The sequence below is a fragment of the Gallus gallus genome, chromosome 8 (genome assembly GCF_016699485.2).
Source record: "Gallus gallus isolate bGalGal1 chromosome 8, bGalGal1.mat.broiler.GRCg7b, whole genome shotgun sequence".
Lineage (NCBI taxonomy): Eukaryota > Metazoa > Chordata > Aves > Galliformes > Phasianidae > Gallus > Gallus gallus.
The window spans coordinates 14,591,918-14,608,047 of NC_052539.1; the positions used below are offsets into that span (position 1 = coordinate 14,591,918).

At 37.2% G+C, this 16,130-nt stretch overlaps 1 long non-coding RNA gene across 1 annotated transcript in view; it reads right to left on the reverse strand.

Annotated features, from left to right (window-relative positions):
• LOC121111415 overlaps positions 1-16,130 on the reverse strand; it is a 112,012-nt gene that overhangs the window by 44,357 nt on the left and 51,525 nt on the right. Inside the window, exon 7 of the long non-coding RNA XR_005861911.1 lies at positions 7,511-7,668. This is a non-coding gene — a long non-coding RNA (uncharacterized LOC121111415). The remainder of the gene's footprint in view (positions 1-7,510; positions 7,669-16,130) is intronic.

Below are 16,130 nucleotides of genomic sequence, written 5' to 3' on the forward strand. Positions count from 1 at the left end.
AACCTTTCAAAAGGCCAACTATATTGTGTTTATTTTAAGATTGCTTAACAGTAACACTTAATAAAGAGAACATCATGATTGTGTGAACTAAATTTTCAGTCATAATGAATGCTACAAACTTAACCTCCCAAGTTTAAATAGGCTACAATGCCTTGGGAGAGATGCAAGAGAAATTATTTGATAAAGGTGACAGTTTTTCACACCTGAAAATAATGTTTTTCTTCTAGGCTCTCTTGATCAACAGTCTGTAGCCACACATTACAGATATAGTTGCAAGACCTTACGGTGTATACTTGTCACTACTTGCATAACTTACTAGGGACAGAGGATCACAGAGATTTTGAACATAATTTCCCACACTACAGGAGATTGAATAGACTACATTTGAAGAAGGCAAGAAGCAGCTATGGCCCTTGGGTAACAGAAAGTAAACTTCAACCATTTTCCTCATCATTTTTTCAAAAACTATAATTTTGTCTTGTAAAAAAAATAGCTATAAGTATCCTGTGCAGCAAGGATATGTATTTGGTTTAAACAATTAGTTGCACAGGAGTGGATTTCTGTTACAGCTCTACTGGCACAAACTAAAATCATTACATTAATCAGCTGGAGAGTGGCAATTTTACCTATATAAGATTGATCGAACATTCACAGCTAGAATTTGTGCTGTTCCCCATACTTATCAATATAGAAGCAGCTGTGATCTGAAAGCTTTTCTGGGGTAAAAGGCAACACTAAAGAGCATGCTGGAAGAAAACAATCACCATATCAGAGCTAATCCCCAGATTGTTCTTCAATGCTACATTTATCTTCTTCATCCATCATGCTTTCTCTGATTACTATTCATTAAAGTATTCATTAAACAAGGAAATGATTAAATAAGGAAACAATGCTTAAAGATGCATTGTAGATGATTACAAAAAAAAAAAAAAAAAAGAGTATTTTTATGACCATATATATCCTGAGAAGGAATATTAGAAGCTCTATTAAATAGTGCTCTCTTGTTACTATGATAAATGTGTATTCAGTGATAGATTCAATGTGAAACCCAGCGTACATAACTCACCAACAAAACTAAATCATGCATCATCTCCTTGAAAACTGACAACTTTTTCTAACAGATATGAAGTATTTTCTCAGTGAATCTGTTGCTTATTATACTTTGCTTGTCAGAGCTACTAGTGACATGGCAGCATTTCTTATTAAAAAAAAAAGAAAAAATATCACAGCCATATCTAAAACTTACACGAGAAGAAAAGATTTTTGTTGGCTTCAGTGGTCATTAGTGGAGACATTTGGACTGCAGAAAAGCTAAAATGTTTGACACCTCTTAATGACTTAAATGTTTGGGTTTTTTTCTTTTTTTTTTTTTTTTTTAATTACTGTGTACATGTATTCATCTTATGTCAAAACCCAGAATCCTCTTCTGCTAAGTATAGGTCCTCTGGCACTGGTTCTAACTATGGTGGTATCTTAGGATTTGTTTTGAACAGGCAGTGCTATTTAACAATCATTTAGTTTAGATCTTAGCAAAACAAAAAAACTGAAGTAGTGGGCAGAAAGATTAACATAGACAAGAAATTTTTGGTTAGGATTAACCAGAACAGTACTTCTGGAGATAGTTCCAGCACTCTTTTTGTTTTCATTTGTTTTAAGTTCATATTAAAAAGTCTTCAAAATTTCAAAATGAAAAGTATCTTTTGAACACTTGAATTTTTTAGTTTTGAGAATATTAGAATTACATCTTTGATTATTTCGCTTACCCAAGTTGAAAACTCATTTGTATTCTTCCTTTCCCATAGAAGACTATAATTTGGCGGCCATTTCCTAAATAAAATGTATGGGCAAGGTTTTCTCTAATTTAGTACAGACTTTGGCATACCATCATACCATCATACCATGGAAATGGCACACCATTTCCAAAGAGGCTGGACAAACTGAAATGATGGGGATTGGGGATTATGCTGCCTATTCCCCTGATAGCATAGATAGTATATTTGCCTTAAAATCTGGATCTCTTTCACAAGGTCATTCAAGCTCCCCAAGAGCTTGTTCGCTGTATGGAGACAGTGAAAGAACTGCCTGCAGCCGACCTGGACCATAGACAGATATATCCATAGCTTTGCTTTATTGCTGAACATCTGTTCATGAGCCATATGCAGTTCTCTCAGCCATATTGCAACTTGAAATACAAGTATTACCTGGGATAGTAAATTAAGAAGCATTACTATGCTACCTGCCATACATATTCAACAACCCGTTCTGCCTCCTACAGTCTGCACTGTAGAAGACAATCTACATCCCCTCCAATAAGTGGAGGGGCACAGAATCCACTGCCTCTCTGCTGTAACAGCAGGGTGAAAGAAAGGCTGAAAATGGATGTCACCTCTCCAAGCTGGGGATTCTCCCCCTTCTCTCCACTGAATTCTTCTCTGTGCAGGGAGGATCTGTGGACCTCTAGAGAGGTGTGCATGCAGAAGGACACTGGGCTGTGTAATGCCTCTGTTCTCAGACAGAAAATGAGAGGCAGATGTGTTCTTTCCACAAACAACTGGCATCAGGAAGAAGTTCCTTGGCATGCACAAAGGGAGGAACCTGACTCCTAAGAGTCTCCTAGTGAATTTATAATGAGAAAATAATGACAGAGAAATTACAGTGCTGTGCTCTTAAACTCAGTCTCCAGTACTTCCTCCTAGTGCCGATATGTGTCAGAGTCAGACACACTCCTGCCTAATAAATGTTAATAGCCCATGTCCAAGAAACTCAGTGCAAGAGATACTCCTGATTTAGTTGTAGATTTAGATAATGAAGACACATTTTCTGCTATAAATGATACAGCTAATTCTTTCAGTCATTTTTAGTTCTTCAAGTGAAAGAAATAATGAGCCTAAGAGGAAATTCTATGCCTATTCCTGAGGGCTTGACTCTAGCAGAGCTCCCGCTGTCCTCAATGGCTAGAGGGTTGCTGAGCATGTAAGACCTTCAGAGTCTGGATCAGTACACTTAAGAACGTGCAAATCTAATACAACATGCCAGCTGATCACAAAAGACAGATTGGTGCTGGCTTCATCATTAAGGAATAAGAGCTGCCCTATTTTAGTGCTTGTTATTCCAGCTATTTTTTCACTCAGTTTCTGGATAAGATATTTGAAAGATAAAATTTTCAAGCAGTGTGAAATACCTCCTTAAAATTCCTAAAGTTGGTGATGCACACCCTCCAGGCACCTTTGAAAATGTTGGGGATAAATTTGCCTCTACTGAAATCAGTGAGAGTTTTACTACTGAGTTCAATAGTACTGCATCTTGCAGCTTTCTACTGACTTCAGTCACTCTGACTCCTCTGGTTGGCTGGTTTATTTAAAAGGTGTGAGAAGAAAAAGGCTGCCTGAAAATAATTTTTCCACAGAAGTGATGATTATTGACTTATTTTCCACTTTAGAACATGCAAAAGGGTAATGACTCAGTAAAAGGTTTGAGTTCATACATCATTCCTAACATTCTTCACATTTATAATACACACAACACAAAAGAGCACATTTCTAATTCAACCATTCCGTAATATTCTAAGTATTCTACGTCACTGAGGAAGAATTAACACAATATAAATTCTCTGTATATAAAAGTACCAATAATACTCTAGTCAACTGTTCAAATGCCACCCCTTTTAAAGGTAGTACTACTGTGTCCAGGTCGTAACTAGTGCTGAACAAAGAACTGTATACATTGTTTGCATTTTCTTTTTACTTCACTGAACATTTCTAAAAGACTCCTTTTAATCCATTATGAAATAGTGGTCCTGTATAATCTTATTCTAATGCACCACAAGCACTAACTATAAAGCGATTAAACTATACGATATTTTGTAGGATGACAGCAAGTCAAGCCCTGAAATGCTGACAGTGAGAGAACTAGCAGCAGACAACGAAACCATAAGTCTCTTTGACTCTGTCACACAAAATAATTGATAAGTGCCATGCTTCCATGGTTGTAGAAAAAAAAATGAGGGGAAAAAAACCAACAGGTACAGGGTCAGTAATAGCAACCTCATAGAAATACTGTAACACTGCTGATATTAATAATTAAATATACAAGAAATCTCAATAAATATTAAGTTATTTGCTAAAGAAATCTATGCCAAGTGGCTTTTTGTGTATGTGCAGATGAACTGATTTATATCAGAGAAATGGAGTATCTGCTTTAGTCAATCTCGTTTTTTTCCTCCTCAGAGCTGTAGAATTATAAAGTGCAAATCTGCTTAAGTTGGGCTTTTTTACATTTATAAAGGGCTACACTTGATTTAGCAATACTATTTTTATTTGTAATGACAGAGACACATTTATTATACATTCTGTTAATCTTCAGACTTGCATTTTGACAGGATTAGGAATTTATACAATATGTAGACCTTGGGTTGCACATTAAGACTGAAGCACTTTGATACATTTGGTTTTTCGCAAGCTAAGACTTAGTATTTAAAATAATCATTTTGTGTTTCCTGCTCTCTGAACAATGAACCGTAGTAATCCTTCTGATGGTAATCATATTATTTTCTGTTTAAATTATGTTGTGTTTGTACATTTATGGTGTCACTTAAAACAAAATCCAGCAGGTTTTCTTTTTAGGTATCTTTTAAGAGGAACAGAAGTGAATATTTTAAGAAAATGACACAGAAACTAAAAAGGTTTTCTAAAAGGTACATACTTCCCAGTATATATTTTATAAATATTTAAATGAAAGATGATCAGAAATGTATAAATAATTGTGTTAACGCTTTAGAAATTGCAACAGTGTTCTACAGCTCAGTAATAGATTTCCATACTGAAAGGATTAAAGGACTTACATTTGGAGAATGCAGAAACTGTTAGGGCTTTTTTTCCCCTTTTCCTACTCAGCAAGTTGCATCACTGTTTCTGATACATAGACTAATTAAATATGATATTCACATCTACAGATGGTATATAATGAAAATTGACAAAATGATTTCATTAAAATATTAATGCAGAAATCCACAACATTGGAAATGTACAACAGCTTCTTTTCAATCATAATAATGAGAAACTTGTTATTCATTTGCATGAGAATGGCAATTTAGTGTGGCAAAACAGAGCTCCAAATGCATCCCTGCAGTTTATTGCCTTAGGTTTGCAAACTGCCTTAACAGCCATCAGCCAAGAAATGTACATGTCATCTGCAAATCACAAATCACAGATCTTGACTCGAGTGATTGCACAGGGAGAAGTGCTGAAGGGTTCATAGTGGCCAGAACAAGACTTAAAAGTGATGTGAAATAGGGAGCAAAAAGGGCTGCAATTGCCTTGGAGCCTAAAATAGACTGAGCTTCAATGCCATGGAAAAAATCACCAGCTTCTCCATCATTTCTTTAAAGGTCAGAATTTTTGTAGGTGGATTGGGAGCGCAGTGGATTGCAGATGCGTTTAACAGCAGGGTATTTTCCGCTGCCATGACCAGTTAAGGAAGATTTTCAAAAACACATCTGCTGGTAAACAGTTTGGCCCTACTCTGGGTCATCTGCCTTATCTGTGCTCATTGCTGCATGAATTCTTACCTGGATAAAGTCCCAAACCTCACATCAGTCAAAGTTAGGCTTTCAGTACAGTCCATTACATTTTTTAGAGAGGTACTGCCGTGGCTTTCAGTGGGTTTTATGATGTGGGTCTGCTTCTTCACAATGTATGAAGCACACCGGCAGCAGAGCCACAGAGCTTGCTGCTTCCCGATTCCTCATCATGCACCACCCATCAGAAGGCAGAGCACAACATGAAAGAATACATGAAAGGGAAACAGATGACTTAAAGGACTCAGGGAGAGGACTTCTCAGTGCTGCAAAAGAAGGCTGGTTTCTGACACCATTTCATATACTTTTAGACCATAAATATTATGCTGAAAATTAAGAGAAGTTCAAACATAAATTGCCTACAAACAGATCTAGAAGGCAGTAAATTCATTTTTCTTTTCAACCTCTCTCACCCTGCAGGTGATTAAATGCCCCTGGTTTAAGAATTCTCTTCCTCCAGTCTGCTACAGTAGAATCTGTACTGTCTGGAACTGCAAAGGTTAAAAAATAATCCTCTTTATTAAATGGGAGAACCAAAAAGCAATTAAATAAACAAAGGCCTTTGCAGGTTGGACTTCATGCTGATAAGTGTTTCTACACTTTTCATGTACTTGTATGATACTTAAATATCTCTAAGTAATTTAACTTTTCTAAATGTTTATTAGTCCATGGTGAGTGCACTGGATCCTCTTCTGGGATCAAGATATGAATTTATAAGAAGTGTAAAGTATTTAGATAGTTTCAAACAGATTTTAGAGCACTTGTAACATCTGGGGAATGATTTCTACTTGTCTAGTCTACTGTTTATTTAAGAGAGAAATATAGGCAGTTCAACCAGCTGAAATTCTCTGTACCCGTGGTAGGTGAACCTGTTTGTCTTAATGTTAACTACAAAGAGGATGTTAATTCCTTTGGAGTTCCTTCTCTCCCACCTCAACCTCTGCCACTCAAATTACAGCATGCATAAATTAGCTTCTTGTGTCTGTAAAAAAGAGGAAATCCCCACTGAATGCAAGTGCCATGGGAAGAACTTAAAATTCTTCCCAACATACTCTCCTGTGAAACAAGACACTGGGAGAGCCTCAGAAAGCAAAATTAACTTTGGCAGTGGCAAGGTAACAGTGCTTTTCATGAAATCTTCTGCTTTGGTTTTGAAAAGACACGCAGCTGGGGCAGCCTACTCCTACACAGTTGCAATGTCTTCCAAAACAGCTCTTGCTGTGCATCCAAACTATTTGTCTGCACATATATTATTTGAAAGTTTTGCTGTTTACACCTTGGACTTGAATTTGCAGTTTAAAAAGTAAAGAGAACAAAGCCATATTTTTGTTCACTTTTTATCCCACCTTATGTTCACCTTCAGCGGCCACTGTTTATTCTTACTAGAGCCCATCACAGTGTGGTTTATAACACTGGTCAAAGCCAATGAGTAACTCAGAGGGCTGAGAGCTAGCTTTTAACATAATTGGTAGACACTAGGGAAAAAGCAGAGGAAAGGAAGAAGAGGAAGAACCTAGAGTCCACAGACACTGATATGCCAGCACTTAATATGAATCTTTATTCCAAGAAACTGAAGCCACCATCCCTTTGATGTGGACTAGTTTTGTGAGTCAAGCAAGATTTTATAGCTCTTTGACAGTTTTAAGTGTCCTGCATTTTTAACAGATGCTGCTGCAATATTGGGGAAGAGCTGTGGTTGTACATTATCATATTCCTTCCTTTTGTTTTCACTTACTGAACCTGGAGATAATTTTTTTCCCCTTTTTTCAACTGATCTGAATTTTCAATCTTGTTAAGGCAAAAATATAAAGTTGCATTGCTTCTATTTTTACAGTAAAGCTATTTTTGATGGTCATAAGTCCACGAGCCAACAACAACTTTCCCACCTAGCTCTTTCTAAAGCAAATCTCTTCTGCTTTGTCTGGTCGTACTCACCTGCCCTTCTCCACTGAGCTTTTCTTGAGTCCTGAGGGGAGAACGCAGGATGTTCAGTGAGGAGAGAAAAGATCTGATGTTCTTGTTGCAGAGGCAGTTTTCCCCACATTCCTTGGTTCTGCTGTTGGCCCCACTGTACCACAAAAGGATTTCTGCACCTGTGTGGGGAAACAGGAACAGAGGAAAGAGAGCTGGAAGAGCTGAAAACACTGGGAGAAAGGAAAAAAAAAAAAAAAAAGAAAAAAGAAAGAAACAGTAGACATCTCCCTAAGGCAGTGAGGAGGGAACACCATGGCTCCAAATGATAGACAGTGACAGACTATAGCCTGGTTACCGTGAAGACTTCCTAAAGGTCTTATAGTTTGTAGTATTTGCACGTGGATTTTTCAAATCAGTCAAGTTATTTTCTGAGGAGAGAATGATAGTGTGAAATCAGCCTCTGCAGTCCAGATTTGATATCACATCTGAAACTTTGCTCTGCTTCTCCCCCTCTTTCTCAATCTTCTCCTTGCCCAGACAACCACCTCCCCCTCAAAACTATCATTTGTTACCAAGGGAAAGCAGTTCATTTCATGAACCCCTAGTCCTGGTTTAAACTAGATGGTTCCTAAAGGATAATACTATCAATGCTGTAAATGATTGCTAATCCTACTGTGCTTGAAGAAGAATAGTTATGAGAGGGCAATGGGTAAGAAGGCCTGCAATTACTGTAAAAATGAATGGATGAAACACCTAAGTTTCCCTCTTATCTTCCTTCCCTTCCAACAATTATCTAAGGCAGCTACTGAGACCTAACTACTAAGGATCCATGCAAATATCTGCTGTGCTTGTCTGATCAATGATTCAATAGGCAAAGAGGGGTCTTTTTTCCATGCTCATCTTTGATTTCTGCACAGAACTATGCTAAGCTTGTGTTTCTCAGATGAAAGCAAGTGGTACAGTTTATGCTAAAATGACAAAACAATTTGAAAGTGAATGCGTATAATGGAGAGAAGAACTTAAGCATGTGGTTGACATTATTACGTTTATTTCTCAGTGAGACCTGTCTTTTCATGACACTAATCAAAAAACTAGGTCACCTCACAATGGTAATTTCCTAGGAATTTTGAAATTCGTGAGTCAATTTGATCCCTTTTTAGCTGAACATTCGCTAAGCACAGCAAGGCTGATGGAGCTCAGCTAGCTCATCAGACTTGTCATCGACTGTATGTGAAGAGTTTATATCCTTAATGGGATCAAAGGTTTTATCAGTGATCCTTCGTAAATGTAAACAGGTGAAATATTTTTCTATCAGCATTGATTCCACACCTGACATTTCTTCTGTTGATCAGCTAATGGTTATTGTCCGTTATAAAATCAGAGACAAGGAAGGTTTATTACCTTCTTAACAACCGAGAACCATGCCAAAGAACATCCCCCACCCCCCACTGTTTGAATCCATCTTGAAACAACTGAATATTAATAACATCATTTGCCATTGCCAAGGACAGATTTAAAATAATGCTAGTCTGGACATTATGAGGAACTTCTCAAAATACTGTGCAGTGTTTTAAAATGCAGATCTCCCATTAAAGTCAAATAAAAGTCAGTCAGCTAAAATCCTAGTCATCCTTCAGAAATTTAGCACTAGAAAGGTCTCCAGACAAGGATTCATGAAAATAAAGCATCGTCAGAGTGAGCCACCCACTCAGCTGTTTTTGTCAACACTTAATTATGCTCTTCTTTATTGTCCTGAATTAACTTTGAATGTTCCCCCACATGTCTATGAAATTGAGGATATTCCTGGGAATACCACACATTTTTAAGTGTACTACTGCCATCAATGAATTAAGACTTGTTAAATTCTTCAGCTGTCTAATATGACACTTGTTTCATATAAAAAGGAATTAAGTGATGAAAATGACTTGTCCCTGGTATTATAAAATTATAGCATTGCATCTTATTTCAGCAAATTACATTTATTAGGCTAAAACCTACATAAATAAATATTTATAGGAAAAAATCATACAATTATAAAATGCAGTTCAACTATATCTAAAAAATATTTCAAAACCTAGAAGAATGAAAGAAAAATATCTGCTGTTGTCAGAGAAAATTTTACATTCTACCTCAAGTTAAAGGATTTTTAGAAAATTTTTATTCACTTAAGACAAAGAATAAATTGCTCTGAACTGTATGAATCACCTGCTGCAAGAGTGACCATGTCTAGAAATATGGCAAACAATATCAAGTTAAAAAGAAGAAAGGACATTTTTACCTAGAGAGGATTAAGACCAGTTTCTCCAGGCAGAGCATGAGTAACTTCAAGTCAGGTTCATGCAAGTCAGTCATAGCCACAAAGGTAGAAGTGAGCCTCTGGGCTTAATATGCAAGATTTGATCCCTTGTCCCTAAATCAGCATCAGCACTGACAGCTGGATCACCAGGAGTACGTCTACACAGCAGAGTACAAGCTGTACAGCGATACTGAAAGAGCACTGACCCAATACTGGGATGGTGCAGGGTGCAGGCTAGGTCTATCAGCTGATCAAACAGCCTCATTAGGCCATGCAGAGCAAGAGCCATTCAGAGCTGCTGGTGACTCTCTGCACAGAGAAACCTTTTGCGGTACAAACCTTTACTGAAGAACATGCCAGTAATCCTTTGTGTTGCTCTACAAATTCTGAATCCTGTAAAAGAACATCACATGCTTGGCACATCTTAAATCTGCATTTTGCTCTGCTCTGCCTCATTATTATTATTATTATTTTGTAAGCTAATTTCCATCAAAATCTTAATCAATTCTAATTTTGAGGTACCAAAACCTGCCTGATCTTAGATGCTAAAGAGAGACCTCCTGGTAACTGCTAGAGTGGTAGGAAAGAGTCAATGAACTGTGGTAAACATTAGACAACAGAGAGAAAAAGCTGTGTTGATATTACCAACATGATGTACAGAAGCAAAAAATAAAACGTGAATCAAAATGAGACTGAGGTCATCATACTATTAGAGATCAGATTATCATTAATGTTAAGTTTGAATTCAGATGAATTTAACACTCATCTCACAGAGCCAAAGTAAAGAAAGTAGCTCTCCCCCAAATCTCCGGTTGAGATCCTCTGCTGATGGCCTGACTATGCAAACACTTACTGCGTGTACTGATGACTAATGCAGATAATATCTCTGACACAGGAAGAGTTTCCCCATTTGATGAATAAACATGGCCTACTGCAGGAGCAGGTCTCAGTGCTGCAAGCTTCTCAGAGCAGACGACTTTCTTTCTCAGGCACGTTGCATTCTGATGGCTTTATGCATTAAGAAGAATAAGCAAGGATATAGGTTTCATACTTTTTATTACCAGCTGTTAACTGAAGATACATGTATCAAAATTTCTTCATTAACATGTATTCTTTTGATTCAGTGGTTTAAGACTAAGATCCATAGCCCAAAAAACCTTAATGAACAAATGTGCTGCAAAATGCACTGCCTAGTTCCAGTGCCTGCTTTTCAAGACAGATACTGGAAAGCAGGACAGCTTAAAGAATGAAAATATAATTTCCACAGATACCATTTTAGATCACCTTGTGTTTACTCTGTGATACTTAATGAAAGCAACAGGTGACATTAGTAATCCAGAAAGATACATATATTTGAAATACAGCTCTTAAATTTGATGAGGGAAGACAAAAAAATCTAATGTCTAGAACAACGTAGGTGAACTGCAGTTTGACAGGAGATGAGTATTTTAAACAGTGAAGGGTACGATGGTGTGTTATATTTAGATGTCTTAGTCACTGGGCCTTTTTTTTTTTATGTGAAAGATCCAACTGATCTTTGCACAAATTGACTGTGAAGTTTATATTGCTGGGAAACAGCCAGACCACGTTGTTATTCTTTGTGATGAGACTGGCTGAACATCACGGCTGTGCATGTCTTAGGGTGAGACAATCCCTGATGCACAGTGAGTCAAGGCGTTGCTGGGCACCAAAAATATTTGTAGATACTTTTGAGCATAAAAGTCTCAGCACAAGGCAGGAGCAGGAGTTACACTACCTCATGGAAGTGTTTGAAAATAAATTGTTTGTGATTATTCAGACACTAAGTTGTTCAGGAATTACTTTTCCTGATTCAAGTTGATTGATGAGACACAAAAAATTACAGAATGCAAGAAAGAGAGGCAAAATCCCACCTTGAATGAAAAAGGATTGAAGTTCAACCTGAAGATTACGTTTCTTATGACAAATATGCTTTTACTCATCTTTTTCCAGTCCTGCCTTTTCATTACACTATCCTTCTCCTCTTCCAAGAAAGGACTGAGCTGTCATGAGTCCAAAAACATGTAGGACATACATGTTTTTGCAACTACAAAATTTCAGCCGAAACACAGGTGTCGATAATTATATGAATACCATCACCCAGATCACCCAGTACTAGCATCCATGCATTTATCATGTTTCATATCAGAAGAGTTAATGGTTTTAGCAATACTGCTTTGAGTGACAATAAGCATATTTCATTTTTGATCTCATAACCCTTATAGTAGGTAGTCATCTGAGCTGTAGAGGTGTTTGTGGGGGTGCAGTGACACACCATGTGCTGAGGAAATTGAATGCCTTGGATGGTCCTCCTAGCTGTACAAGAGGCTGACCTCCTATAATTTACGTTGTCTAGAATGCTGATGGCTTGAAGGAGAACAGGAATAGCACTAAGTTCTCAAACACCTTGTGCTCCAGGATCTCCCTGTGACACAACCTCATCAGAACAATTCACCTCCAAGACTTACGTTCAGAACTGCAAGTTTTTGTATACAGACAACAAGGAACATGTTATACACAAAAACCAACAAGATAAAAATGAGCAAACACAACTGAAGCTGAATGAGACAATGAAATCCTAGTAATACATAGGAGTAAGTGCTTTGTCCATTATGAAAACATGGGAATGAGCAAGTCTTTCATATGATCAATAATGCTTTGAAAGTAGTTGAAAGTGAGGATCATCTCTTGCAATAGTCATGCACATACACAGTTAATGGCAAAGAAGCACTGTGGTTTGCTGCCTGACTATGGGACTGAAAGTCTATGAACCTTTGCAACATTCTAGGGAGGTCATAGACAACCTCTACTTCAATACACGCCCCTGCACTGGCTGGAGAGATGTTAGATCTCAAGCATACATTCCCCCAGCTGGTAAAGTTGCACTGGGGCACTGAGAGAAAAGCAATGTAAGGCTGCAAATAATTTACTCAGACAGACACAAATAGAGCTAATTAAAGCACAAAGGAGAAATTAACAAAAAAATGATAGGGGCTGGAGAAGGAGTGCAGAAGCTTTACGATATCGAATAAGTAAACCAGCAACCCTTTACACTGTGAAGGAAGTTGAGAGGAGTTGTCTATAGAACACAAGCAGTTATTATGAGCCACCCTGCTAAGGCGGCTGCAAATGATAGAAGATGCACCTCTCAACAAGGTGACATTGAAAAACCTGAGTTTTCTAGCTTGTACATATGCCTTGTGCACTTCCTATATTAAATTCATTTAACTATGAAATCAGTGTCCAAAAAGTATGTAAGCTTAGGGGGAAAAAAACAGAGGGAAAAGAACTTTACTACTACTAGTTTTCTCTCTCTCAGTTTGGTTTCTCCTGTCTTGTTTTTTTTTTTTTTTAATTTGGAAATATCCGGTGAAATCAGGAGACACACGTTCATATCAGCAAAAGGTTGTGTCGAAGGCAAAAACAATTGATGAACTGTCTCGTTATGAACATTTGAAGACTGCTGGATGAGGGAGAAGGTAAGATTAACAGAGTCCTGATGAGAGAAAAAGATAGCGAGCACATGTAACATTCAGAAAATCATGACAGTAATTTCATTAGAACACTGGAAAAAAATATACTGAAACATCAGTGTACTGTTCAACCTCCTCTGTAAACACCCACAAACTACTTCTAAGAGCTAACCACAACTTCCTCTTTTGTTACTCAAGCTAATTTTGTCCTCATAAAAATATCGACATTTCTGTGAATTTATTTGCATCATAGCAGAGAAAGAATCTTTCAGAATACTGTAAAACATAAAATGGAGACTTTTTTTAATTTTATCACACTGTCCAATGGGAAAACCCTCTGCAATGAACTGATAGGTGTACAACACTTACATGTGGATTATACACAAAATTTTTCTTTGCATTCTACTAGAATTACTCAATCACTGCCATATTATGCAAGATAAAGCTCATACTTTCAAGAAGGGGAGTGGGTTTTGGTCATCACTGATGCAACACACAATATAGATGAGCACACAAGAAGCATTTACTAGCATAATAGGCATAGAAATGTTTGGAAGGCAGCTGTCAGATTTTGCATGTGTGTGTCTTGTCAAGAAAAACTGGGTTGGTGTCAGTCAAATTATCTTGTCCATCAGTCTGTTAGGAAATATACTGAGAAGCCTAAAACAAGATGTTGAAAGAGATGGCATTATTTCTTCTGTGAAGAGAGGGGATGTTTTATGTAGCAAATCTGACAATGAATTTCCAACATGAAAGAATCCTCTTACTACATCTTAGCTAACTTCCTTGATCCAAGGTTTTAGAATAACCTGAGAGTGTCAATCAGGAAGAAAACAATATAAAATGTCTCGATAAAAACTCAGTTCTATCAGGCAAAGTAATAAAAAAAAAAAAAAGCAACCAGAAGGATCAACACATCAAGATAGCATTTCTTTCTTTTTCCATTACCTGATGCAGTTCTTCCTCTAAACTAGTGGCTTTGACTTGATGAGTAAACCACTGTTTATACTTATTTAATTTGCAAAAAACTGGCTAGTCTGGCTGTGTCCACTGCTTCTTCAAATATAGAGATCACACCAAATATTAACAGTAGAATAACTTCCTCCCCTTGGACCTATTAAGAAGAAAGTAGGGATGGGTATTTAACCCTTTCAGCAGCAAACATCTTACTCATCTAATTCCTACTTCTCTGCCATAGATCATGCTCCTAACAAAGCCATTCAATCAATCCAAATAGCTGTGTTTAGAATGTGTGTTATCCCCTCTGCTGTAAGTTCATACTTGAAACAAAAACAATATCCCCTAAATTTCATTGGTAGTAACATTTTAATGACAGCCCATGAGTGACCCTAAATATAGAATGATCAATGGCTTTGACAGATAAAAATGGAGGACTTCCACACATGAGATGCTGAAGCTGCTGGAGATATTGGTACAACGACAGCAGTGTCATGTCAGTCTCAATAAGCAACTAGTCTGAAAACAGAAGAGCAGGTATTTAAAGACATTCTACTGTTGTTAAATGTCCTGTTTTGCCATCATGCCAGATAACAGAATAAAAAATTGACCACAACAAACATGTTTCCCAGTAGTTCTATCACGCTTCTGAAGCACCAGGAACAATTTCTCCATTTGCCACTTGAAAAAGCCAGTTACTTTTAACAGACATATCTACAGATGAACATGGAAGGAATTAATTCAGTACTGTAAGGAGAATTTAATAAGCCATATCTGAAATGATTCCTTCTTGGCATATATCTCTACATAAAACACCATCCTCTTATTTCAAATATATCTCACCACATCAGGAAGTGATAAACAACATTTGGGCCACTCCTCATTTTGCCAGATGCCTCCACAGCTACCTCAGTCACTTTTGTTAATACTTCCTGCCACCACTTAGCCAGATCCTATGCTTAAACGACTAGCTTCATCCATATCAGTATAGAAAGAACGGTTTCGCGGTCATGCATTTTCTCATGTATTGGAGAAAGCAGAAAACTTTATTTATCATCATGTACTGACTTCATTGTTCCAAACAGCATTTTCATATGAAGACAGAAGCACTAAAGGGGGCCTGGTGAAATGAGACTATGTTTCAATCCTTGTAGTAGTTCATCCATACTTCCTCTATCAGCTCAAGAGAAGTAGTAATAAATACCAAACAAAGAATGCTCATTTGTGTTCAAATCAATAACAACAACAACAAAAAATAGCTTTTCTTAAACAAACAAACAAACAAAAGCCTACTACAGATTCCTGGACTCTTATTCAGTTTGTTTACAATCTTTCATGACTGCACTTCATTGTACACATCACATCCCAAACTTCTTGTTGAGACTAGTATCCACCCATTCACATCAAGCCTCACTTGCAATCACCAGAACAGCTTTCAGAGCAAGGTGAAAAGACAGAAGCTCTCAGGAATCACTGCTGGCAGTAAGCATGAAAGATGTAAGATTATACCAGTGTGAACAGCTAGGATTCAGGTATATTGTCACAGGATACTAGGAGGCTCTCTCACCACAGTTTCCACATGAAAAACACAGCTGAGGATAACTTTTTTTTTTTTCCCAAATAAAATAATTCTATCATTTTTACAAAACACTTAGACTTTGATTCTTCAAACCAAAGATTAAATTCTCTTTCACGCTTTCATTATGTTTGTTGTCTTTAAAAAAGTGAAGCAAATGGTAACAAGGAATACTTATCCAATTTACTGATTTAGCCAGGGGGCTTCAGTCAATCAGAGTAAAGCCTCAACTAAGTTAATAGAGAAATATGGCATTTGGATCAGTGACTTATACACCTGTTCTTGAATGGAATGTTTAACATACAACTTTCATGTAATCTG